Source organism: Magallana gigas, chromosome 8 (assembly GCF_963853765.1).
Source record: "Magallana gigas chromosome 8, xbMagGiga1.1, whole genome shotgun sequence".
NCBI lineage: Eukaryota > Metazoa > Mollusca > Bivalvia > Ostreida > Ostreidae > Magallana > Magallana gigas.
Genome location: NC_088860.1, coordinates 43,430,289 through 43,457,987, shown reverse-complemented (window position 1 = coordinate 43,457,987; position 27,699 = coordinate 43,430,289). Strand labels below are relative to the sequence as shown.

Genomic DNA, 27,699 nt, shown 5'->3' with positions numbered 1-27,699 from the left:
ACTGTGGAATCATTAAAATTTGTGGGGGCCAATTTTCATGGATTGCTTAAATTTTATAGGTTCGTGGGATCGAAGTAATTTCGTGTATTTTCGTATACCTACAAAAGGAAATATGATTCTATAACCCTGATTTATTAGTTCGTGGAGGATGTTAATTCGTGGATGAGAGGTACCCATGAATTCCACGAAAATTGAGCCTCCACGAAATCTAATGAATGATTCCTCAGTAAACTATTATTTGGTAAAGAAAAAATTGATAATAAATAATTTTTTATATTTGGGTACTTTCCTGAATTTTAATATAGAGCTCTCCTTTTAAAAGAGATCAATACAGTCTAAAAGTGGCCCTGGCCACTGAGCCCTCTTAACTTTCTCAATGTATTGTATACAGATATTGTTGGCCATAGAAGGGAGCTTACTTCAGGGGTTACATGGGGTTGGATTACTTTATCTGTTGCATCAGTTACTGAAATATTTACTGTAACAGATGAACCTCAACAACTCAAACCTTGTTGGTGACAACACTGATAAAACTTTTGGAAACCAAGAGTTTGAGAGATCGAAATTAAAACAGAATACAGATACGTATAATACTTCTGTACCAACCATTTCTTGTGCGTTATCAATGATATATCATTGGAATATGTATGAGAAAAAACAAAATTTTACTTTTTCGAGAGAATAGAAGCAATTGGGTGTCAGCTGCATGACAATACGATTACTGGGGTATAGTTCATCATTTCATGCCAATTCATGATCAATCAAAATTAAAACTCATATTTTTCTGCCTTTTGATTCCGTTCCATTCATGTTGAATTTTGCCTTTATAGCAGCCCTCGGATGGTCTTATAAATACTGCGTCTATTTTCTAGCCTCCTCTTAAGTAAAAAATTACTAGGAACAAAATAATGTTCCAAAAGGAGAACAATTAATTTTGTCCTGGGGCTAATACGTGTAGTTAAGAAATGTCAAGTTGTGTATTACAACAAAAAATTGGTGTAATTAGCATTACACATATGTACTAATTAATAATAATGAAAACCCATCATGGATGTAATTTTAAGGAGAGATTTTATGCATAAGTTTTAAGTTTTGTACCTAAAGCCACACCAATTTGAAGCTTGATCTTCGGATTCTAGGCAAAAAAATAATGTGGCGAGCTAACGAATTATTTTAAAATAAAAATGTGAAATTTTAAGATTTTGAGACGACATCCCAAAAAAAAGAGGCGAGCGATTACATTTTATTTTAAAATGTCATTTTTTCCATTGAAATACAATAAAAAGCAGTAAAACGGTGGTGACTGTATTCGCCATTGTAACGGACCCATCCTGAATGCTAATTCTATCCACATGTATAGGCATTATTTACTTGTTTAACTTGCTGACAATCTACTGGGAAATTTTTGGTATGAAAAATGTATTAAAAAGCGCAACCACTACTTATAAAAAATATATAAGAACCAATAATTGAGCGAGAAATGGAACAAAAATTTCCGGATGCGGGATTTTTTTTTTTAATATTAATTTTTGGAAAGCCCTTAGGCAAGTGCACGCGGATCCAGCGACCAAGAAATCAAATGTGTAACCTAACTTGTAACCTGTGTTCATAGATTGAATTTAGAAAAGGGTACAGAGAGATGAGGCACCTATTTTGTTCATATATATTTTATTAGAAATAGAATCACCCTGATTTATTATTTTTTATCTTCCACAAGTTTGTTGTCTACAGGTGTTGGACAGAACAATGGTTTAAGCGACAATCAACTTAATTAATTGGGATATACCTGTGAGACAATGGGTTAGATTTATAAAGAAACTGTAAAATATAGACTATTTACCGTAACCCTTAGATATAAAAAAAATCTGACAGCATCCCATTCTCTCTAAAATACAGCATGGGTCTACAAATGGTTGTACATGCGGTCTCATCATAATTTATTTTTTCCTTTTCCATTTTAACAGAAATACATAATACAGAATGTATGTTTAGAATGCCTCACCATTGGCATGCATATTCTTGTATGGCCTTGTCTTGCTTAGTATTTGAAATTTAGATAGAGTTTGGTAATTTGAGTTTTTAAAATCTGAAGTTGCACATCTCCATGTCAACAATGCATGTATAAATATTTACCGTACAATGAAAATCTGCCTTCTTCTACAGTTTTGTCTGGTGTAAGGGTGTCTTTTTTAAATAATTATTTATTTTTCATTGCATATATTTTTTGTAGATGACATATGGACTTGAAAAGTCTCCAAAACGGCATATGTCTTGCAGTTACGTGTTTGTATAGCCACTGTCTTGCCCTGTAACACAGTAAGGTACGTAACAAATTCTAAAATTAATTTGTTGGAAAAATTCAAATATCACAAAGAAATATTTTGAAAAACTATTGGCGATAGATATTTTTAGTGAAAAATTAGATAATTTCCTGAAGATATGAGCATTTGATGAGCAATAGAATATTCATGACAAATTCATTTTCATTAACTAAAATATATAGATTTTGCGAAGCTGTGTTGTACATGTGTTTCGCAGTAGATTCTACTTGATCACTGATTCTATTCTTAATCAATTTGTTAAAAATCTGCTGCAGATTGAGATATTATTTATGCATACATGAAAACGCATACATGAAAGAATATGAATCATTGGAATAAATGTGGTAGAGGAATTAAGAATATGTATTATTTTCACAACCAAAATAAATTGATACGCATGCAGATAGTTATTGTTTGTTTGGTGACTTGGTATATATAGAAATGACATAGACAGAATTTCCAAAATGTAGAGAAATTATCATATTAAGATTTACATTTTTTGGATCATACCATATATATATCTGGTAATTTTCACTATGATCTGATTTTCCCTTTTTTCGCAATCACTTTTACATCACAAAATATTTGATATGCTGAAATTATATCCGGTATTGTTTGTAGTAAGAAAATTCCTAAATTGCCAAAGAATGACTGACAAATAAAAATAAAGTTATACAGTTTCCCAATTTTTGCAAATTTAGTGACTAAAAATGGATATAAGGTAAATTAAAATATGCAACAGTGCAGTTTTCTGTAGAGTGAACATTTAATATTTAATGCTTGCAGCGGTCATTGTTATGATAAATATTACAAAATCACCACATCTTTTTATCTTTTTGATATATAAAAAATAATGATTGTAGCAAAATGTCCTATAAGTGGCAGCTAAATTTTGCTTGTTGAAAACTTGATGCACTTGCAATTATGAAAAAAAATTCTAGGATGTTTTATTTTGCTACAAATAAAATATTTGTCATGTAGAGTGTAGAAAGAAAATTTACTAATTGAAACTTTTTTGTTGAGCTTTGTTTAATTTTTCAAATCAATTTCCTGATAGAATAATGACTATTCTTGATTGGTATATACACTTATTAAGTTGAATGATTTTTACATTGGGTTTAATATAAAGTTTGCTCATTAAAGTATTAGTAAATGAATACAAATAAATGGCATTGTAATATTCCTCTCAAAACTTAATTTTTAGGATTAATTAACGAGAAAGGAGCAGTAGGGACTGGCACTCAAAAGATTAGTTGTTTGTGTTGAATGGAAGATCAAATTAAATTTCATTAGGATGGAGGTGCATTTACAGAACTGATTAATAAAATATATACTGGTATATTGCACTGAAAAACCCTTCACTTCTCATCTAATGATCTGCCATTCTTAATTGCCGCAGCACTGGTGTAATTTTAGGTTTTTAGTTTTCAACGTTCAATTAATATTTCTGCTTTCTGATTAGACATTGTTAAGATGTAAACATGCTTGTTTTTTTTTTTAAGTAATCATTTAATTTATTGCAAATTACTGATTTTTTTTATTAAGCTAGAATAAAGAAAACCTTGGCTATTAATAAGGAGAACAGGTTTTCTCTTCCCTGATATGAAATTCTCTTTTTTCTTCCTCAATATCAAATAGACAAACACTCTTATAGTTGATTAATTTGTAACGAATAAGATCATTTGTTTAATATAGGAAAATGTCCGTGTTGCGTATCAAGGGGGATAGAATTTACTGACCAAAAAATGGACAATTTTATTAAATATTTTACATATAAATTAAGGTATTTATAAGGAATGGTATAAGTAGAAATTTAAAGCATTTTTATATAGCTTTTGGAAAAAAAAATATAATAGTAATTCGCTGTAAGAATAAAAAAGAAAAACAGTGCCGTAGACACAATAATTTTTCATACCGTAAAGATGCCCATTTAGTCTTGATTTTTATAAAAAAAAAAATGTGAATTTTGGGTGAGTGATGAGGGATTTGGTATACTCATTTATACGGGAGAGGATGCTGAGTCGGAGATAGGAGAATGCTATATGTGATGGCATCCCAGCTATTTTAATGGGAGCCAATGCCACAGATTTTTTCCCGGTGTACCTATCTCCTAGAGATTCTATTCCTGGCTAGTTTATCAGAAAGTGAGAACATGTGAAATGCAAGTTTTATTTGAGATCTATACTAGATTTAAGAAACTATGCACAATGATTCTGTTTTGGGGAGATTGGGCCATCAAAACATCTGCCAGTGAGATTGATGAGTCTCTTTCCCTTCTCTCTGTATGCTCTGCCTCATTTAAAAAAAAAAATATTGTTTCCTTTTAAACCAATCAGAAGCTGGGGTTATTTATAGCACTTGACGTTGTGTCTAGGTTAATTTCAGTGTGGTAGACACATATAGAGGAACGACATGCGTCTGTGAAGTGACAGTGAGCCAGAGATAATAATTCAGTGCTATTCCACAATGACTCAGATATCTGTTGAGATTTTCAGACGATGAAAGAAACAGGTAAGAGATTCAATGTTTATTGACGGGGACTGTATGGGGTCTCTAGCAGCAGGCTGGGGGAGGTGTGACCTAGATACACATTGGCGGGAGCACTGAGAATCTTGTGGTCATTTGGGGTCACCTGAGGACATTGGCTAGCCATTGAGAGGCCTAGTTTCACTATTGTGGTCAGGTGTTTTATACCTGGCGACTGACCAGAGAGGGAATTAAAGGAAAGACAGCTGCAGGTTTCAGTAACAAAATGAAAGCTCGTTTTGATCTGATGTGTGTGTCTCTCTCTCCCATTGATTTGTGGGTAAAAAGAAATACAAAAGAAACATGTCGTCGGGACTGTACTTTAAGGGTTCGGTGGTTGGTTTCGTTTGGGGCTAGGTTTTATGTTTGTCAGTTTATTCTCTGTTACGGTGTGAAACGCACCAAATCTTTTAAAAAGAAACGTGGTTGAGACTCAGATGTCTTAATTTTGTATGTTTCTTGGAAATTGAAGGTTGAGGATGTAATGTCAACCAGATCGAGTTGTTTTTTTGTCAATCAGAATAAAATTTTTCCACAGGTAGATAATTCATTGTAAAACGCACACGTGACTGAAAGGCAGAAAAAAATAGTTGAATACATGCGCATTAACATTTCACTGCAAGCAGTTGTACATTTGACTAGTCAGAGTTGTAATGATTTGATCCCGCATGCTTTCCTTGTCGCTGTAAGCTTAATGGCAGAATTCACCATTTTGAAAGTATTATCGTTACTTCTGTAAAAGTGCTGAGATGTGTCAGAAAATCGCTTCTCATTAGAAAAAAAAAACTGTTCATCTTTATAGTCTGCTTGATTTTTCTGGAGCAGAAACATTTTACTGAAGTGGATTTGGAAGAGGAAAAATAAAACCTTAAAAGAGGTGGCGGTTTCTGTATTTTTGCTCGGACAAAGATGTGGTGATCGGGTATGCGGGTAAGCCTTTCATCTGATATCCTTTGGGTCAGTGCCCCTAGGGAAATATTTATTCAGGAGAACAGCTGATTAATATGTGTGTATTCTACCAGGAGGGCAAGAGTCCGGTGTCCTTTTATGTCAGATTACTCTCTGTGTTTTAATTTTCTCATGTTCAGATGAATTGATCTTATTGATGAACTGTCAATTTGAAAATATCTCTCTCTCTCTCTCTCTCTCTCTCTCTCTCTCTCTCCCTCTCTCTCTCTCTCTGGTTTACAACTTTTTCATTAGGTAGTATAGCAGCAATTCGCTTATGTGTTTTTCATCTGTAGAAGTTTTAGAATTGTTAGCAATTAATTAAAGTGACACAAACTCGGAGTATAATCGGCTAATCCATTAAAACAATAATTTATACGACTCTTTATTGGATATTTATGCTACTCTTTGTTGGATTTAATTGTACAAGAGGATTTCCTGGACAATCACAATTAAAGTCCTTGCCCCCAAAATATATAACAGGTAATCCCATTTTAAAAAATCAGACTTAGAGATTTAGGTGATAATCTCCTTACTACAACGAGTAACACAGACCTTGCTTGTTGTGGCTGCACTATTGGCGTTCCTGCGTAATAATTTTGTGACTTTTTTCCTGTATTTTTCAATGTAGCTCCCTTTTTTTAAACTCTGGGAACAAAAGCCTTGATGTCGTGCTATCATTCAGAAATCTAATACCCTACCCATTGATCTGTTATTCATACTAGCTCCTGAAACATCCGAAAGAGAAACATTCACCTCAGACCTGAGCCTCGTCATTTTCACCTGTGATATATTTGAGCCTCTCTCTCTCAAGCTCATTTTGTAAATGAGACCTGACGCTTTATTGAGTTTTTGGTTTTTTTCAAGTTGTTGACATACACAGTTCAAAAAGTATTGATAAGTCCCCAGGATAAACTGATACCAGGTTTCATCGATTTTTAAAGGTTAATGGGTTTTTACGAGGATTTTCATTTTTCATTTTTTCAACTTTTTCAAATGACAATTTTCAAATGGTTGTATATATGAGATCGGTGCAGCCTTAGGTATAGTAAGTCTATCTCATTAATGATATGTTAAGTAGAAATTTGAGAAACCTGTGCATTTCATTATGACAGAGTATTGATCTATGTTATATATCTGAATTTAGTTATTATTTAATGGTTGATAGGGAACGTTATCAGTGATATTTCTACTGTGGGGTATATTTCGTCACTAGACTTAAAGCTACAAACATTAAATTCTTTTTAGGATAAGCATATTGACTTTGTTTGACACTTTACAAGCTGTGAGGTGCTGAAGACATTTTAAAGGAAGTCGAAATAAAGTGAATAGTATGAAACTCGGGTCATAGGAAAATACACTCATAGATTTACCGCAGCGTTAGTGAGTCAATCTTATTGATATTTTATCATCCAGCAAACTACAACACTTAATTAGGCAAAAATTTTAAGTGTATACTTGTACTCCAAATGAATAAAAAAAAAACCCAGTTCTTAAGGAACAACTAAAACTCTGGAAGAGATATGTTTGCCAGGCATCAATTATAACAGAAGAAAAATTCTTGAGATGATCAGTTTCAGATGAAACTCTTCTATTGAGTTGCTGAGACCAGTTGAGATTGAATCACTTAGCTAGCGCTGCATTTTGAGTTCCCTGCCGAAAAAATTGTTCTGTCTGGGGGGAAAGCTTTGGTCGCTCTTGCTTAGATTCCAGCATTTTTTATCATCAGATATCTAGTGGTTTCATTTTCATGAGAAAAAGAGAAGTTTATTTAATTGGTTGATAAATTAGTCTCATATTTTTCTTATTTCTCTCTCTCTCTGTCTCTCTCACAGTTACTGGGAAGTGAAAATTGCTTTTAAATCATGAATTTGTAATTTAATGAAGGAAGAATTTAGTGACAGAAGAGGGAAATTATTTCATTTTAATTCCTGTTTAACAAACAGACAGGTGTTTGAAGATTTAGGTATTGTGTTTATCTTGTTTTAGCCAACCAATCTTGATCTGGACAAAGTATACATCTTAGATCCGGGTATTCAGGAAATATATGTATGTTTGATATTACTGTGCAAGTTTAGCAGGAAAATATTTACTTTTTGTGTCAATAGAAAACAGATCTGCATACACCAAACATTTAATATCGGGTCTATAAAATCTAAAATGTGCCTTGCAATTTATTTGTGGTATACAATAGTTTCTATTGACATAGAAAACTGAATAGCTCGTATTGCGATGAAAATCACAAATTATTAATTCACTCCGACCTGGGCAAGGAAATGAAATGGGCACTTAACATAAGTATGAATAGAGACTATTTTACTGAGATAACAAATCAGATTTTTGTTAAGAGAAAACGGGGGATTTTGCCAGATCCTACTCTGACTATTACTGCGACGAAAAGGGATTATGGGTATTTGGCTGAAAAGTAAAGATACAATTTGAAGCAGAATTTGTGTAACTATGGAAAGCTAACTATGGTAACTAATTAATATTTATACTTCAAATTTTGAAAAAACTCTGAAAAATGATAAAAGATTTGTAGAAAGTTATGAAAATGATTGAAAAATGGGCTAGCTAGCGCTGTTTTATAGTTGTTAAATAAGTTTCGTGTATCCATTTGATTAATTTTCACCAAATTGAATTTTTAGGGTGAATTAATTTGCACGGTGTGTAACCGGATAGAATATTATGAGAATTTTTTGTTGAAAGTTGAGAACTGATTTTTGGACTAGTATTGTCAGGTTGGGATTGTGCGTGTTTATTAGACTACAGAACACACAGTATTGCGCATCAAATGGAGTCAGATGTAAGTCTAATGTAAGGAAAATCTATGAATCTCGGTGATTTTTGTTTGGCCAGAATATATTAACTGATATTTGGCAGTCTAACTATAAATGTGAAATATGTTTTCCAATGAGAAATCCAAAATAGAATTAAAGATATTAGTTGAAAGAATATTTCATAAGCAAGTCACCAAAAGTTGAATAGAAGAAGACATGTATAGAAATTCCTGTAAGGTTGTAGTTGCATTTTGAGTTTTAATTTTTTATCTAGGATGTTCCACAACATTAAGTATTATTTGTGTGGAGGGGATGGCAAATGAAAAACTAGTCTATCAAAAGTGTTTTAATGAATTGGTTTTTCCATAATTTCTCTTATTTTCTTAAATCTGGAGTTGGGAGTGGTAGTTTGAAAAAATAAAAATCCTTCGCTCTTCTTTTTTAAAACTAGTTTTACGGTATTGTGTACTTTAAGGATTTGATCTGGGTCTGTCCTCCTTTAGCAGTGGTTAACGTTTTTTCTTCCAGACAGGGGTACTCCATGTTTTTTGCTGGCTAATCCCCTGTCATATTTAATTATCTCGATTGATTAGGCACAATGTGATGATAGAAACAGGAGGCCCAGTGTTTGAAGACAAGACGAAGATGTTTGGACTGCACTAGTCTATGTCAACAGAGCGAGCTGATCATGTGACAATGGCATGGAGAACAAATGGATGTCGGGGAATCCTGTTTGCAGAGATTTTTGAGTTGAACTGGTACCAGCTTTTTTTAATCCAAGTCCTTGCTAACACTGGCTCTCACCTGGGACATTTTTCTCAGGTTTCCTGGTCTTTTCTGACAACAGCACTTACGAAGAAAAAAGGAAATTTTAAAATTTATTACAGACGTGTGTTTTGTTCGCAACGATCAAGAACATCAGGTATTTGCCAGTTTTCGACCTTAAGGCCACAAAGATTGCTTGTCGGCAATTTTTTGAGACATTGAGAGTCTTTGAATTTAACAAGGAAATGAAACACTAGCTGTTGAACTGTTGCTAGATCTCCAGAAAGTTTCTTTATTCCATTTAACTTTACTGCTAGTTTTCCTTCCCCAAGAGGTTGTTTGAAGCGTCTTTGAAGATTTTTATAAAGTGACAGAGAAAGACATTTCGAGATTTGCCGTCAGATAATCAGATTGAAAATAAGAGGGCCAATTTCAGCGGAGGCTATAACCATGACTAAATATGCAGTTGCAGATTACAAGATTTTAGCTTAAGGATGAGTTTAAGAAAAAAGGGGATTGAAGGGAAAGAAAACTTCATTATAAATTTTGATTTTAATGACTTATGATGCAGAGATCCATGTCACAGTATCTTGTGATGTAACATGATTCAACCTAGCCCGCTCAATGGAAGTGCCCTCTGTATTATAGCCACTGTTGATTATGAATTCCTTTTTGCTTTTTTAAAGGCTGTCATCAAGGGGAAATTCTATCTTCTCATTAGGAAAAATAAAAACGATATTCCTCAGTTGAGAAAAGTTCTGTTGTACACTTAAGAGGCCAACGCACCTACTAATTTATTTCCTTTTGCAGTTGGTACAAAAGAAAATGCTTGAGCCGTTTATGTTTTGTAATACGACTAGTCAAGATTTATGGAAATCATAAATAAATGGCTGCCATTTTTAACCTGACATCGTTAATCAATTTCAAGTCATTAGTCACCTTTTATTTTCCTGACTCGGGGATTTTTTATATTTAAAATGGTTATGTAATAATGCGGTTGTGTACCTCGGAAGTTGGATTTTGGGCTTTTCTGTCATAGGAAGGGTAACCAAGGATTCCCTTGTAGTCTAGCAAATCATAAAATCGGGATGGGTTGCCGGGCAAATATGGAAAGAAAAAGCCTCGAGACGCGACAGGAAGCGCTCTGTCAGGTTTCGTGTGTGCAGAGTTTTTCTTGAAGACATTTTCCAACCGCTGTCTACATTAATGGTGCATCAAGCTTCATAGTAACGGATGCAGCTTTTTCTGCACTAATTGTTTGTTTGGATTTTGCGTCTGGTCTGTACGTAGGCCTCTACTCTGTATTCTGGTTTTTTTCTGTTCTGTCTCCCTGTCCAATTGTTTGTGTAGGTTTTTTTTTTCGTTTTATCTCAGACGTTCCCAGAGATTGAAAATTTATGCTGCACCGCATTGCGTCACTGAGTTATAAATTATGTACATTGAGAAAAGCACCTGCACAAGATTTGCATGAGGTCTCCTGGTCTATATTGTAGTGTGTGTATAGCCGATTTGCATGTCGTTCACCTTTTGTGACAGGGATCAGTAGAGAAAATTAATCGGCAGAAATTAATTATGCCAGATTATTATGGACTTGAGGACAGACCCCGGACGGCAGATGTTGGATTTTTTTCCCCTTTTGGTTGCTGCTGTTATTGTGTTGAGTTCACTCCAGCAACAGATGTAGCCAACGGGTGACCAGTGGTTGAACTTTGACCCCCCATCCCCAGCAACGCTGGTTCGTGGACATCAGAGTTGCTGACAAGGGAATATTATACATCAAAGCAGCCATTAATACATGTATAGATAATCAACCTGTGTTAATTATAGTATAATTATGCTACAGGAATAAAGATAATATGTCCAGGACGTCCCTAAAAGTATGAAATACGGTTTTTGAGCAGATGAGAAATGAGGAAATTGGATGATAATATCGTCTGCACCCAAAACCAGAATGAGATTCATGCACCCTCCACTCCATGTGATGCATCTATTCCGCAGGAAAGAGAAAGAGAGGGAGAGATATTATATTGTTTGTAAAAACATAATTAAGATTTATTGCCCTGATAACTTTGGTTGGGGATATTGTTGATGTTGAGTCTAGACATGGGCCCTCTCCACGCATTGTGTAGTCAATCGAATGAGCTGAGCAAATTTATATGTATTAATCAAATGCTAATTTGCAGCATGTAATGGTTTTGTGTTCATCAATCAACACAGTTGACACACATCAAACCTCATTAGGCCGTTGTATGACGATCGGTTTGGGGACGACATATACAACAGATAGACATTAATGGGAGCTTCTGTTATCACTCCCCAGTATCGGGATGATTGCAGATTCGTACAGATGGATGGTTTTGGTGATCGAAAGGGATATTGATTTGAAAAGGGAGGGGGGAGAGGTCATTAACTTTAAATACTAAAAGTAAAGACTTCTAAGTGTATGTAATAATGTACATCAGATTGAAGATCTTTGTGTGGAGATGTACAAAAGCTATGGTGAACGACCATTTAGGATTCTTGCTAAACGTTTAAGCAGAAGGTACATGTTGCATTTTGTTCGTACAACTTCATAACAATGATCAAAAGTTTTCTGGAGATTTATCTGTTTTGCAATCTAGCATTTACCTTATTTTGTGGAAACCTAACTGTCATTTTTAAAGTCTGGTTTTCAATGAGATGATCTACAATTACAATGTACAATTGTTTACCGAGGCCTTTCCTTGTCCGAGGTTTTTGGCAATATCATATAAGAGTCATAACAATCAATGGTCTGTTTGGAGGAATTGAAATTCAATATGAATCTGCATATTGTGTATTGCCACAGGGAAAATGGACGCGTTGACTCTAAAGAGTTAGGTGAAGGGTCATGGTGACATAATCCCACATGCTTTGTCTGGTTAGCATGTTGATAACCTTTGAACCTTGACCAGCTAAAAATGGAGTCCCGTGAAGAGATAAGGTTTATTTCCTAACTTGGTCGAGAAATGAAAATCTCCTTAATGATTAATATTTTGTCATTGGTTCAAGGGTTCAATCCTAACCACCAAACTTCTCTTATTCACTAAATCTCATTTTCAAGTCGTAATTTAAAACCTTGTTCCCTTGATTTGTCTGCTTCAGGTTTATTTGGTTTCGTTGTTAATTTGTCCACATAGGGTTTGTTGTAGAGGCCCATCTGAATGAAGGAAGTCTCCTATTTCTATTTGACCAGTGTCTTAAGTGGTCGCAACTTGAGGAAAAAAAATCTATTCCATCAGGGTCATGGTTAGGCGTTGCGCAGTGTGTACACGGACCAAAGTCTGAAGTGTTTTAAATGTTCAATAATCATATTCTTGATCAGCGGCGATAGAGTCTGATCCAGATTAGAGGTTCAAGGCTGACAATGATTTTATTTCTTCTTCCTCTAGACGCCCGGAATGGGTAGTGCAGCATGGCCAATGATTTCGTGTTCAATGCGACAGGGTCTTATAATGTTGGATATGAGTCTTTGTTGCTTTGTAAAAAGATTCACACTTTGGAACTTTAAATCCTGTGTGAATTAGATTCATTTTAAATATCAATTTTAAATCGGCATTAGTAAATAAAGCATTTCAATACGGCATTCTTGTTCTGATCAGGTTTTTTATTACCTGCTCTATGCAGATGTTTTTGTTTGATTTTTTTTTTCGAAACCTATTTGACATGTTTGTAAAAACCTAGAAAAGATTTTTCATTACAATTATGAATTCTAGATTCCTTTAAAAAAAATTCGAATATTCTTAAAGTGTAATAAGATTTGAAAAAAAAAGTACCGGTAATAGATTTGCCATTAGCACAAAATAGGATGTCAAGTTTGAATTCATTATCATATTCTGTTATATCATTTTAATGGATTATGATTAATTTGATATTAAACACTAAACAAAAATTCAAATGCACCATAACTTTTGCACTAATGATCAGCTACTTGGTTATCATATGTAGATTTTTATATTACCAAATTTTTGAAATTGTGAATTTAACAATTTTATCCTTAGTTACAGACAGGAAAATTAGTCTGCAAGTAATTTTTTTTTCATGGACCATAAAATTTGTTTTTGACAGGACGAGTTTTGATAAACTAGCACGGGTAATTTCGGGCCCCATTTGAAACCGAAGGCCATAAAAGTTTTATCATTCGTTTTTCTGCATATGATTAATTTTTTTACGTCCAATAAAATGTCTCAAGTAGTCGGTGTCATATTGAACTAAACGGCTTTGTTTACCCATTTAAAAAACTGTGTAAAATGTGTGAGGAAGTTTTAAATAGAAGTAAACAGTTTTAATGTCTTTTTCTCAAGAAGTTTGGTACAATGCGCGTGTTCTTCGTCGTGTGTACGTACTGCAGCTATGAATAACGGCCCTTTGTTTGGCGGCCCCTCATTTAGTCACTTGAGAAAAAAAGCATTAAATTTTTAAGAAATACGATTCTGGCAACGTTTTGTTATACATACATTAACTGAATATTTCGAAGATGGCAGAGTGTATAGTTGGGGTAGACATTAGACGCAAATTGAAATGCATGGAGGTTTTAGAAGCTAATGAATTCTTAATTTTTAGCTGAGCTCGAGCATGCAAAATATTTATCATCGGGCTTGTTTATCATAAAACTGTTTTTGTCAAGAGAAGACATAAACAGATGCCTCACTGCCCTTATAACCAGTTTTTCCGTTTTTAAAAAATTTATCTTGTTGTCATTTAAATAAACAGTTTTGTGCATCTGGGAGTGTATATTTCATGCACAGGTTATGTAACATGGGTCTGTTTTTTGATGCACATCGAGTTTTTTTTTTACGGGAGACAGATCTATGTGGTTGAATGGTTCATAGCTAATTATCCCATGTTAATTAATTGGTATTGATTTCTGGAGTTTAGTTAGAAATTTCCTCTGGGGAAATATGTTGGAGACACTGTTCTGCTTGTAATCATAAAAATGTCTTTTTGAATATTGAAACTTTTATTAATATTTAAGTACAACATTTATAAAACTTTTGAGCTAATACCTATCAAATGAATGATATTTTTGGAAAATGAAAGCCTGGTTATAGCTTTGTTTTTAAGGGAGATAATTTGCACTCTTGAGAGTTGTCTCCCATTATTATTTAAAAATGAAAAAAACCATCTGACCTATCCCTTAAAGTAAAACTGATTGACTTGTAAGTTATGACTGCATGATGAATTTCTTTTTCCTCGGTACACGTAATATCTCTGTCTCATTAGTTATAAGTCTGCAGACATTTCACTGTCAGCTAGCACTGGAGGTTTGGAAAGCATCTGCCAGCATGTCACTTCCTCTCAGCTGAGACATTGCGGAGAAATTTGACAAAAAATGAAATTGTAAAACGAAGCAGGGAGGAAAGACAATTAAAATAAGCAAGGCTTGAAATAGATTGTAGCTCTGGTAAATACATTGATTTGATGCCGTATGTCCTTGCTACCCTCTTGTTTAAGATGCTTGGTTGTTGTTGTCGATGTTTTATTGTTGTTGTCACCGTCTGGGAATGCCTTCTCTGCAGTGACAACCTCTTTATGAAAATATTGCCGGAATGTCGAACATTCCAATTTTCATGCTGATATTGAGGAAAGAAGTTCTGATGTACATGTGTTGAGATAAGCCTTGACTTGGTGCAAAAGGTTTTTTTATTTTCTTTGACATTTTAGATGACTCCATTATCTGTAACGACAGTGTTTTTTTAGTTAGGTGATGCAAATGGACAGAGCTCGCACAAGAGAAACGTTACCTAAACTGTGTATTATCTTGCAGCTTTGCTTCATTGAAGGTGAAAGTAGCCGTTCAGTTGGCAAATTTAATTCCCCTCTTCTGCCTGTCTGCTCTCTGTCTCAGTTTACTGTCACAGTGACATATTCATAAATTGCACTTCGCTGTCGGAAGTTAAAAAAACTACTTTGAAGAGAGAAAGAGAGAAATTCCCCATGGAACAAAATAACAGAGTGTTGTGCATACTTGTGTAAAGTTTGTATTTTATGACCTGTGGGTTAATGGCTCTTTTTTGTATTTTTTCACTAATTTGAAACACATTGTCGGGTTTCCGTTTGGTGTAAGAATGAAAAAAAAATATCTGCTACAGAAAATTGTTACCGTTATTTGATTTATTGTGGTCACATGTTTTTCGGTGGCAACTTGAGACTGTGCCATAAAATTGACTTTGGCATTAGAGGTGTGGCGCGATGGGGTTTGAGGACATTTTTCTGCTACACTCGCTCTTTGGTTACAAGCAAGTATGCAGAATATTTCAGAAGCACATAAGAGCTAAGTAGTTTTGTTAAGAGACCATCAGAAAGCGGAAGGGCGCCTTTAACATGTGAAATGTTTTGAAAATGGAGGGAATATATTAAAAACTGTAGTAACTTTAAGGTTCTTGTCAAATCACTTTTTATTGCTGTATTTTGTCTGATAGCTAGGCAGGTGGAATAACTATTAAAAGTTTTTTATCTTTAAAAAAGATTTTGATGGTTGATCAATATCAATAATATTTTTTTTCAAATAAAAAGCAGTAATAGTTTTCCGAAGAAAAAAAAATGCTGAAAACTTTCCAGTGTTTTCTAACATTCCTGTCTTGTTGGAGGAAAGAGATACAAAAGACAGCGATAATTTTTGCCTGAGTGAAATTGATGATGGCAGTAAGAATCTTGCTGTCAGGTTTTCACTGATAAAGCGGAGGGTATTTTGATTTCAGTGTCTTCTTCCTACTTACTCTGCCAAAATGTTTGCTATGCGAGTGATTGTACCGTTCAGCATTCCTACAGCCAAATGCAGGAATGCAGCATTTGTTCCGAGAAAGAGTCGACAGTTCTCTTGGCTTGTTTATAAGCCCCTGTATGTTTTGGCATAGAGATGAAATATCATGATTAAATGTGTAAACAAAATGAAAAAGGCTTTTTATTTTGAGTGTCAAGGAAAAATAAAAAATTTAGAAGGAGCATGACTTTTTTTATATCTATTTTAGATACATTTTGTGAAAATCGAGACAGCAGATGTGTTTTATTTCGGAAGGTTTCAGATAGGCTTCAAATTTCAATATAGCTAATTATTTCCCCAACCACTTGGCTGGAATATCTTGAAAATAGCATTTTTGTTTGATGATAGGGAAACATAGGATTCGGTAGCATATGTTGTTGTACTAATTAGATGTATGGTATACCATATCAGTTCTGTTCAAACCTCTGGATATTATTGATTTCTATTATCTGATATGTTTTGTTAATAAACAATTTTTAGCCGATGCCTTTGCGTTTCTGTGATGTAGGGGCAGTGCTGGTCGGCTCTTTATTGCTTGGTGGCCATCAGTGAATTAAAGCATTACGGGGCCACACTGGCTCTCTCTACACATATTCTTGTTTCTTCTATGTGTTTACAAGCCTGATCCGTTATTCAATTATTCATACATTTCGAGGGTATAAGGTACTGCATTAATGGAGTCACCAGCGAAATGTCCCTGGGATTTTTTCAAACTTTTATTTTTGCGTTGTGTTTCTTGCGATCCTCAGAACCTCGCCTTACATGCTGATTTGCTGATCCGGAGCAGCCCTTGTTCAATAACTTCTCTAATCTGATAAAATATTCATAAAAGTACAACACACACATTGCTACAGGTCCCTGATGGTTACTAAAACAAATCGTACAAAGTCTCATATTTTTTTCTCAATTTATCTACCGGTACGTGGACACATCATCAGATTGTTATCGAACAGTGCGACAGCTTGAGGTTCATTATTATACTTATCCGGTATCATTGAATACTGAACATGTACATATCTGTAGAATGGATCTCTTGTATAATATAAAACACAATCCCTCAAAAGAGCACATGTGTTGATAAGGAGTTATTCATTAATTCATATTGAATATGATTGTAGAATAAAATCAAAGTCAATGTGTGATCTTATTTCAGATGGATCAACTATAAAAGGTAGTCCCTTGTACACGACATGTGTGATAAAATGCAGCGTTAGATCGTAGTACTACTATGTAGTATTGACCCTCGTAGATGTAAGGCTTGTACAATTAAACATCACATTTATGGCTGTGTTTGATGAAATATTAAAATTGATGTCCATATTTTTCTCTATGGAAACTGGGAGCCCATTCATGACATTGGTGGGTCTGTGTAGGTGAGATCTGGGATGAGAAGGCTAATCAAAAGATCGTCTTATAAGATCAAAGGGAGCGACTACGAAATCTATTCCGACAGGTTGATTTTCAATTCTGTTGTCTGTTCGCTGGATATGTATTATCCATCAAAATAAATTAATCCTGATTGGGACTGCTTGGAAAAATTGCGCACTAGGATTTTCATTTTATTTGTTTTATGACTTTTTTATTGCAAATCTTAGACACATATCACTCACTTTACCTGCTATAAATATCCAAAAGGTGTTGACAACATTAGGTGAAAATGTGTACTAAATTTTTATATTTTTAATCTTCTTGATAATTGGAGATTATGACAGAAAGAACACTTTCATGCTAGAACAGCCTTATTCATATTCCATTAGAAAGGTTATTTAATAAACTTTGGCGTACACTTTTTATTTTACAGTAATATCTAGTAAAGCATCACACAGGATTTGACAATTTTTGTTTCGAAATAGATTTTAACTTCCTTGTTAAGTGAGTTAATAATGCTCTTGTAGAAATCAGTGCAATTCAAATTAAAGAGAAATTTCAAGTCTTACATGGGGGAAAAAGGAATTAGTTTTGCAATCTGATTATTGAGATTTTTTTCCTATTCTCTGTCACAATTACATCCATGTAAACAGATTCTCTACCAAGCCTTATGTCAGATGGGCGCATTGATAGAGAAATACATTACGCGTAATTAACCTCTTGGAACCATGTTTTAGGGGCAAAATTAAAGCGTCTAGGTGATTCAATCTATTGTTACTCAACTGTCGTGATTCAAGTGAAGCTGGGAGCCCTGTTGAATCATTGATGAGACGCGGACTGCTTCTGATGCAGAACCCCAACAAGTGCCCAGTGTTCCCTGCTTTAATCTTCCTTAAAACACGTATGGTCAAAGAGAATTCTTAGGACTTCAGGGCCCAAGGAGTTCCCAAGTTTTTTGGGGGGTTTATTAGTTTGATTAATTTAAGGAACCAGCTGTTTGACTGGGTACATACCAGTATCTGTCTCATCTCTGTCTGATGGTCTGTGTATCCTTTCCAAGACTTTATACCTCAGTTCCTCTCTCTCTCTCTCAATCTTCTATAATACAGAGCAAAGGGGAGATAACTCTTAGACTAGCTCCAGACATCAAAGGCAACCATATTGGATTAAATTAATTAAAGTCAGTTTAAACTTTAATTAATACAATAAAAGTAGGGTTATCTTGGCCATTAATCATATTGTTTGCTTTCTGCAATTTCTAAATGGGGAAGTCATTAACTTACCCAGAATGTCTCATGTTTGATTTACAAGGCACAGACTCTGCAGTTGTGTGTTTGATTGGTAAAAATGATGTTCACTCTTTTCTGATCAGATCTTGACGGTATCCTGTTTAATCAAGGTTTGATGTCAATTAATTTAAAAAAAAAAAAGATAGCAATATTTTATGGGGGCTTTTCTTTTGTGTTGTGTGTTAGCTTGGTATCGATCAAAAAATCAGAGAAGGCCCTCTTGGGATAAGGCAAATCCTATGCATAGGTATGCTAATTAATTAGTCTTAGCACCTTAGTATAATGGACAGACGATTTGGCTGTGAATCAGGGGATTATGCGGGAGATTGCTGATGCTGATTCATTTTTGAAATTAAAGAATAAATCAAGAGATTATTGTAGTATGGGTAATACATTCTGGGGTAATTTGTGATTCGGATCAGACAATGTCTGTCTGGTGTTTGTTTCTGCAGGTCATGTTAAGAGGAGGAAAAAGCATTTGATCAACCCAGATCTGAAAAAATTAAGCCCGTGATTGATCTTGATCAATTTTTTCAACCTATCGGGGATTGCTTTGTATTCCTTTGTCAGAATTTAATAAAAGTGCCATTGTAAAGAACATTTGACATTTTCTTTTCATGGGGGAGAAATTATATGATGGCAAATCAATGCAGTAAAATGATTTCATCACTGAAAGTAGCGAAGATTATTGCGTCATGTTAGAAGCAGGGTGATTATGTAACCCAATCATACATTTGATTGGGGGCCAGAACAATGCCTTTGATTTTCCTCTTAGTTTCCATGTTTATGGCCTGCTAAAAGCTCGCCATAATTAATCCTATTTCCAGGTCCCCTTTAGTCTTTGAAAGTTGAGACAGAAACAATGTGATTGGTGAAGTAAAAATGATATTTTTCTGGTTTTGTGTTGTTCAGTCAATTAGTCACACTTTCACTCGTTTGGAAATCGAGCAGCATATTTTTCTTCAGTTAACCAGCCATATCTATTTTGTCTATGACTATGAAAAACTGAGAGAATTTTTCAACCATTTTCTCCTTCTATCCAGGTCTGAATGTTTATATTCTAGGGTTATAAATATTTTACCTTTTTTATTCATTATTAACTTTCTAAAGTGTATATATATTATGAATTGAAATTGCCTTTGAAAAGTTAATTTATATAGCCAAACATGGATAAAGTCATAAATTTTGTGTTCAGTATGGGATTTGTAAGTTTTTTTGTTTTGCTCTTTGATGAATTGAGTATACCTAAAAACATATAGCGTGGAATATTACTATAATACTTGTTCAGTTGTATATTCTTGTGAAATTAATGAAAATCTGATGCCATTGCATTTTGTATCCTAAGCTTAAGTGCTTCTAAAACAATGTATTTAAATTATTATTAGAAATTTTTTTTTGTTCCTTGTAAAATGAAATGGTGAAGATGAAATTTTCCCTTGAGCAATATAAACTCTACTGTGGGATTCCCTTGCATGATGAATTTCAATCTGAATTTGCTCTGCTTTCATCTCTCAGGGGGTCAATGAAGTTGAAGGGTAATGATTGTTTTTTAAGAGCAGAAAAAGAGCAGTGAAATTGTTTGAAAGATGAATCATTGTTCAAAGCAATATACAAAAATGATGGAGTGATTTTAATGCAACAGGGGATTGGCAAGCGTCACATCTGCTAGCTGTCGTCTGCTTCAGAAATGACTAACCTGACGACACAGGGATATCATTACCAAGAAGGTGTTCTTGTCGGCGCGGTATTAAAACTTAGAAGACTGATAGAAATCAAAAGAAGAAATTCTCATTTGATGTAGCTTTTGCATATCCAGCATCAAAAAGATACAGGTTGAGTTTCTCTAATGTATTGATACCAAATAGAGAATTTGTTTTGTTTTGCTTTTGGTCTATCTTTGGTGCTATTCATGGATGTATTGATCAGATGTTGTCTAAAAAAATCTGTACTGAAAAACCCGATTTTTTAAGGTTTTTTTCTTTTCGGATTTAGATTAGTCTAGTATTTTGTATACTTTCGAATTGATTTTAATTATACAAGTAGTAACATTATGCATGTCTTAGTCTAAAAAAACACAATTTAATGCAAATGGATGGAAATTTGAATTGAAGGTTTTTTGGAGACCGGATATTACTAACCTACAGTACAATGCTTCTTTCAGTTTATTAAAAAATGAATATCAGTTTCTCCTCATTTGCATAATTTAATTTACTGTGTGTGTTGTAAAACTTATTATCTGGCAAGTTTGAAATACAAAAAAAAAACCAAAATAAAGAAATACTTTTGGGATTCACATTCTTTCTAATGTCAAGAAACGGGGCCATACCATGCAACACTACCGAGTTTGTGTTCTTAATTGGAGTTTTATTGATGGGAAACTGTACATTTAATAAATTTAATAAATTACTTTGTTAGGATTTTGAAATTCTTGTCTATAAACACTGAAAAAAATATTCAGGGCTATAAGTTAGGGTGTATTACAGAGATATTTTTGCCCCATGTTATACTTGCCGTAACATCTACACTTGCACCTTGAATTTGCCCAGACACACATGTTTAAGAGAGATAATTTGAGACAATGTATATTGCCCTGTGAGTTTTCAATTTACCCGCCAACAATGAGGGGAAACAAAGGGGCAAAAATAAAATAGGCGCGAATATTTCCCTGAGAAAGCTGCTATTTTGTATTGGCTTCGGTTTTTCAGTTTGATGTATATTTCATTTAATTTCAAAGCTAGGACATAGAATAGCTAAATTAAATAATATATCTTATTTATAAACTAGTAAGTCCAAGCAAACATAGTATTATCAGGACTCCCAATTTATACCAACTTTTGTGTAGTGATTAGATAATGTTTTTAATGACATTTGAAATGGTCAGGCTTAAATGATTAACTATCAAGTTATAAAGCAAATTGTGATTGATTATGCCACATACCCTTTTTATACTGTTTTCTCATTTAGAATTTGTCCCTGTTTTTCTAATTATCATGGAATTGTTTGTTTATTATTTTCAAATGATAATGGCTGCTGAATCACTTAAATGAAGTTGAATGACTTAATCAAAATTAAATCCACTAATTAATAAGTAGTGACAAGCAATAATTACATTGCAGGGACTTAAATTTTATAATACATCTAAGTTTATCCTATATCTCTTTGAAACTAAAATTTGTTAGTATTATTTAATGAACATAATTCAACTTTTATTTTGATCATGTTGTTAAAATTAAGAGTGGCCTCCCTTGTTTAATCCACAGTATTCCATCCCCAATGTCTTAAGGCATATCAAATAATACATCCTATTAAAATATCTGTATGAAATTCGCTAATTCCTCACTGTCACATTTCCCTCTCTAATTCAACTTTTCTTAACCCTTGTATTATCAGACTTTCATACCAATCTCTAAACATCTCCATTACAAATTGGATTTATTTCAAGCCCCCCCCCCCCCCCTCCCCCTCAAATTTCCCTATCCATATTACCCAGTATAAAGGTCCCTACATCAGTCAGGAATTTGTTTTCCTTTGTGGAGCTTAGTGAGTCCCCTGGACCATGTCGCTTTGGCAATCTGACTGTTTCCCTTTTAAAATGTTGATTACTTTGCAGTGGAGCAATATTGATTTGGGCTGGCTTGTGGGTTAATCTTAGATGCATCTTATACATGTGACTTGTTGATTGTCTAAGATACCATTAATTGTGATTTTGAGGTGAGCGGAGTTAAGCGTGTTCTCAGGAATGGCCAGGTGAAACATTCAGGTAGGTTGTTTGGGAACTTGGACAGATGGAGAGTGAAGGTGAAGTTTGCTGTGTTAAGCATCAAAAGGGGATATGAGTATAAAAGAGATTCTCCTGTTTATTTGAAGGTTTTTATGGTTGATTTTTATCACTTAATTCAGCTATCATTTAACTATTCACTGAAGGAAAAATAGTGAAAAAGATTTATTCAATTAGAAACACATTATTTTAGAGCTTGCTAGGTGGTGGCTGATCATTTGTTGGTCCTGTAGATTTTTGATGATTTGACGTCTTATAGTTATGTAAAAATTAGCATTAAAAAAAATATATATTTGCCTCACTTAGGAAATGGTTTTCTGAATCACTTCTCCACATCCTGTTTTTGAGCTGACGAGGGTTCCCCAAAATTATGATGCACGATTCCTGAGGTGATTTAGCTACAAGATTTCCAAGAGGAAAAACATGTCCCTGAAGTGGTGCATAATTCAATTTAAATCTGCAATTTTTCAAGAGGCACACATTTTCCCATCTCCCAAGGTCTAGAAATATGTCTTTTTTAAGATGCTTTGCTTTGGTGTCACTTTTAACTTTCTCTTTCTCTTAGGTTTGTCTTTTTCTTTGGGTTCGTCTTTTTCTTGGTAATAAAAGGTCATGTTGAGGCCAAGAGATTGCGGAAGGAACTTGGCCATGTGATAAGGGGGTGGCTAAGAGAAGGCTTGTGTTTCCCCAATGTTTAGACAAGTCTGGCTTGATAAGGTCCTCCTGGTGTACTTGCAAACAGACAGACCTTTAGTGTACGTAGCCATCACAAAAGTACACATCTAGACTAGCAGACATTTGTTTAATACTTCAATCTTACTGTGCGCCAGTGGAATACATTACACTATTTTTGGGAGTTGATTTATATGGCAGGATTAAAGCAGGGAGCATAATTAACTTGCATGGTCATATTTATTCATTATGACTTAAGGTCTGCCTCAGGCAATTTAATTTCCCAGGAAAAAGCCATTTGAAAAAAAAAAAGCGCTCTTTAAATGCAGACCTAGTTTTTCTTGTAAATTTGTTTAAAAGTAGTAATTTTTAGTTTTGTTTTATTTGGAGCACATGGAAATGGATACGGTACTTAAAAAACCTCACAGTTTTTTAATGAAATCAGCAGCCTTCATTTGATGTAGTAAATTTTAGAATGCAAATGAACCACATTCTCTTGAAATGATATTTATTATATTGAAATAATTTTTGTTGCTCAATATTTTGCACTTAAAAAAGATGTTTTAAAAAAAGTGTTTTCCATAGAAGTTTTGAAGTCTCTTAGTTAATAAATTAATTATACCCTGTCTTTTATTATAAAGTTAAACTTTAATATTCAATAATAAAAGATGGTCAATGAATAACTCCTAATATATCATCTCTGAGCAGGGAGTATGCAAGAACTCTCCAGAACTGAATGGAAAAGTCCGCAGTTGAACAAGACTGCAGGTCTATTTAAAGTGTGTTCATTGACGCAATATTATTAAATCATCATCGTTCTGACTTCATTTTTCCCCCAGAGGCTGCAGTTAATTATGAGGAGGAAAATTTGTGGACATAAAGAGAAACTGTCACTGAGTTTTCTATGAATTTGTCAGACTGCCCGAGTCTAGTGAAGGGGGGTATATAAATATAGGTCATTCAGAAGTCCATTATTCCCTCTATTTAATTTTATCCCTTTATCTTTTGTTCAATGATACCTCAGATTGTGTTTCACTGTCTTCAGGGAACTTTTTATTTAAAAAAAAAAAGATAACATTAATATTTTAAGAAAGACAAACATACAAAACCTTGTTGTATCCTATTTCACGTTTTTTTTTTTGTGATAAACAAATGAAAAAATTATTCAAATCCAAGATGGGAACAATGATGGGCACTGTGTCCCGTGTCCCCCGGTTACAACTTCCTGGTATGGTCCAGATAATGTAAAATAGGTCAACATAAAAAACGGGTGCAGCCACTCACGACCAACAGGAAAATTTACAATAAAAGAACATCTCTTCTTTGTCGCCTTCGACAGGAAGTTTTTTAACATTGCCATGTTAAGTAAGGACTTCTTCTTGTACAAATTATTAGACATTGAAAAGTACTACCTGTGAACGGAGAGTTTGTCTGTTTCTGGAGGACGGCTTCAGATGGTCTGTCTATGTTGTAAGTACTAGGTATATATATGTCTAAGGAAGGTCGGTGGTTAATGGGTCGAGGTATTGTGTCCATCCATGTGCATCGCATTAGATATTCAGAATGTAGTTTTGGTTTTGGGGGGTGTTTTTTTTAAGTTATGCGAACTTTAAGGCTAAGCTATTTGTCAACAGCATTTTTAACCACGATTTTTAAAGAATCAGTCAGAGAATTTTTTTTTTGTACATTTGGGAAGGGGGAGGATAAAAGTAATAAATTGAATGCAGTTTTTTTTTTTTTGCATCCTTGCATACTTAGAGTCCCTATGAAAGCACTTGTATTTTAACCTAATACCTGATAAAGGTTACATGATAAACGGCAGTTTTATCAGAACAGGTGAGAGAGGGGGGCTCACCAGAGGGAGAAGAGGGTGTTCCAGCTAATCGGGGGATAGGCTCTGATAAAGTAGACAGGTCGTGTTTACCTGTAGTTTTTATTGTGTTTGAACAGTGAGTCAGGGAGCAAGAGAATCCGTAATCTATCGAAAACTGTGCAGGGCATTCAGAAGTCACCCCCCTCCCTTGTCTATTTGTGTGGCTCCTTAAGGAGAGCAGCCATGAAAGTCTGTCTGTGTGTCTAGAGAGGAAGTAAAGAGAACCCTCTAAAAATCGGAAAAACCAGGGAGGGAGAAAGGTGTGATGTTATGTAATGTTTGACGGTTGGGTGACTCTGAAAGATGCAGGTGCTGAATGGGGCTCTTGATGCCAGGTAATTACAGCTCTTTTCACCCCATGTTTTGATTTTCATTAAAATTTATCACTCGGTAGCCTTTCCAACCTTTTTAAGTAAATCAATATGCCATAGATGTCTTTTCATCAGAAGAGGGTGGTTTTTTTTTTAGCAAGATATCAAATCTCAATACATCCTCTCCCCAGTACAAAAGTGCACCATTAACGTTGGTCTAGATGATTGCATGGCATAGAGGTAATGAATGCCAGCAACATAAAGGACTATTGGAGGGTCCCAGTTAAGGCTCTGTGTCAGGAATTTAATAACTATTCACTTTGTAGCCACCAGACCAGGGGTACATTAATGAGACGGGTTCTTTACGGACTGTGCCGTTCTATTTGTGGCGCTTTTGAATTCCAAGGTGTTTTTATCATCGCTTTTGTGCCGGCCTTGAATTTATCATGTATTTGTACAATGAAAAATTTTGGGTCACCATGGCATGTTGAAAGTCCATATCAGTGTAGGTCTGTTTGACTGAGGATTTGTACAGCGAATATTGCAGCATGGCAATGTGATAGGGGAAGAAGGGTTTACTGCTTAATCCAGGGGGACCCATTCACCGAAAATCCAGACAAATTGTGGGAAAATTGGCGGGAAGTTTCAAGACCGGGACTTAATGTGCTGCGTGCGATGCATTTTGGAGTGCATATGTGAAAGCTGTCATGTTAAAAGGACATTTAATGGAAAAAGGCAGACATTGAAATTTAAATAAGATGAATCAACATGGGATTTAACCATTGATATTGATAGCAACTTGTACAGGTAAAATTTCTCAGGTGTTAAGGCCTGATGTTACTTCATTTGCATGTTATAGAAATCTTGAATTTTGAGTGGATTGCTTAGTGCGTACAGAGAGACGCGCGTAGACAGTTTTGTCAAAACAGCCGATAAGCTACCATTCTTAGCAGTGAAAAACGCAAGTTGTGATGTTGATCAGGAAAGTGGCGAGAGGAAGAGAATGAGGCATGTTGGGATGGTTTGTGATGTCTTCGAGACCTGTGTTCTGAGGTTATGAGAGGTTAAAAACCCAATTTGTATGCTAATTATGGACAATTTTTGGTGAGGTAATAATTTTTTTTTATAACTCTTGTCTTGTTACGCATGTCATTTCGACCGTCTTAAACCATGTTGTCTGTACTCTTGCTCTTAAATGAACCCTAGCTGACTCTGACTCACTTCTAGAACATTTCTGCAGAGAGAAACCATTTACAAATCCAAATTTTTTTTCACTTTTGAATTATAGTCTTATTGCGGTATACCGAAGTTTTGTGCATATTTCTTCTCGGTGACACATAGTATATGTAGTTTGTAATTTGTTGGGTTGTTGTGGGGATAGTTTTTTTGTATATCCCAGACACATTAACCCTTTGTTTTATCCTCCTCCCGGAAGCTGAAACAGATGTAAGTCTCAGTACGGGGAGAATAGTGTTGGCTCTAGTGTCACCATCGGCAGATTTCACCGAGTCTCCACTGACCGCCTATACACGTGTGTGGTGCAACGATGTTAGGTTACTGACAACAAGAAAACCAGAAGGTATAATCCCTTGTAACTGTCAGTACTCATCCAATCCCCCACCCCTTAGGAATCCCGGGATCTAGTGCGCCCGCTCTTTGTTAGAGCTTATCTGATCCTTTTGATGAGAGGGAGAGGTGACAGAGATGGTGCAGCTTATGATGGAAATATGCTAGAGTCTTCTTTTCTTCTCACTTCCTCAACCTGGTCACAGTAGAAGGACAGAAGTAAAAAAGCGCTCAACTTCCGCTGCGGAATTAGTTCCTGGGGAGACCTTTCTGTTGTCTTACTGGCTTTGTGTATGAGGAAACTTCTGTTAATTGTCAGTTTATCAATGTAAGACCTGATGTTTGTTTTCATTTCATTCTTTTTCTTTCTTCCTTTTATTTTTTCTTCCCTCTGTTTCTTTTTTTGTGCTGGTGGTTTGTGTAACATGGATATCTCTGTCTGACAGATTAAAATCACTTTTGCAAACTGTACGATAGTTTTACTACTAAGTAAAATTTTTTAGAGGGGATTTAAGGTTGAAGTGTATGATTCAGGGTTTTACTGTTAACAAACTAAAAACATCTGGAGAATTTTGAAATGTTGGATAATTTTTATTTTTTTTTCTCCCTCTGCTGAAAATTGCCCTTCACTACTAAATGAGTGGAGTTGTTTTCCCGGGAATAGTTTATGAAAATGAATGTATTTGTTTGGGTGTCCTGACAGCTTATCGAACGGCTGATA

The 27,699-nt window shown here is 34.7% G+C and overlaps 1 protein-coding gene across 22 annotated transcripts in view; it reads left to right on the top strand.

The window, feature by feature from the left end:
• Positions 1-27,699, top strand: part of LOC105330717 (muscleblind-like protein 1) — a 98,788-nt gene that overhangs the window by 29,840 nt on the left and 41,249 nt on the right. For 13 of the 22 annotated variants that reach the window (XR_900538.4, XM_011432604.4, XM_011432602.4 and 10 more), the window contains exon 1: positions 4,673-4,832. The gene's annotated coding sequence lies outside the window, so the exon portion shown is untranslated. Of the gene's footprint in view, positions 1-2,230; positions 2,322-4,672; positions 4,833-5,672; positions 5,778-8,142; positions 8,273-22,408; positions 22,539-24,558; positions 24,699-25,278; positions 25,437-25,912; positions 26,220-26,328; positions 26,522-27,699 lie in introns of those variants that run through there. The other 9 variants (XM_066068559.1, XM_034472934.2, XM_034472940.2 and 6 more) reach the window with 9 other exon arrangements.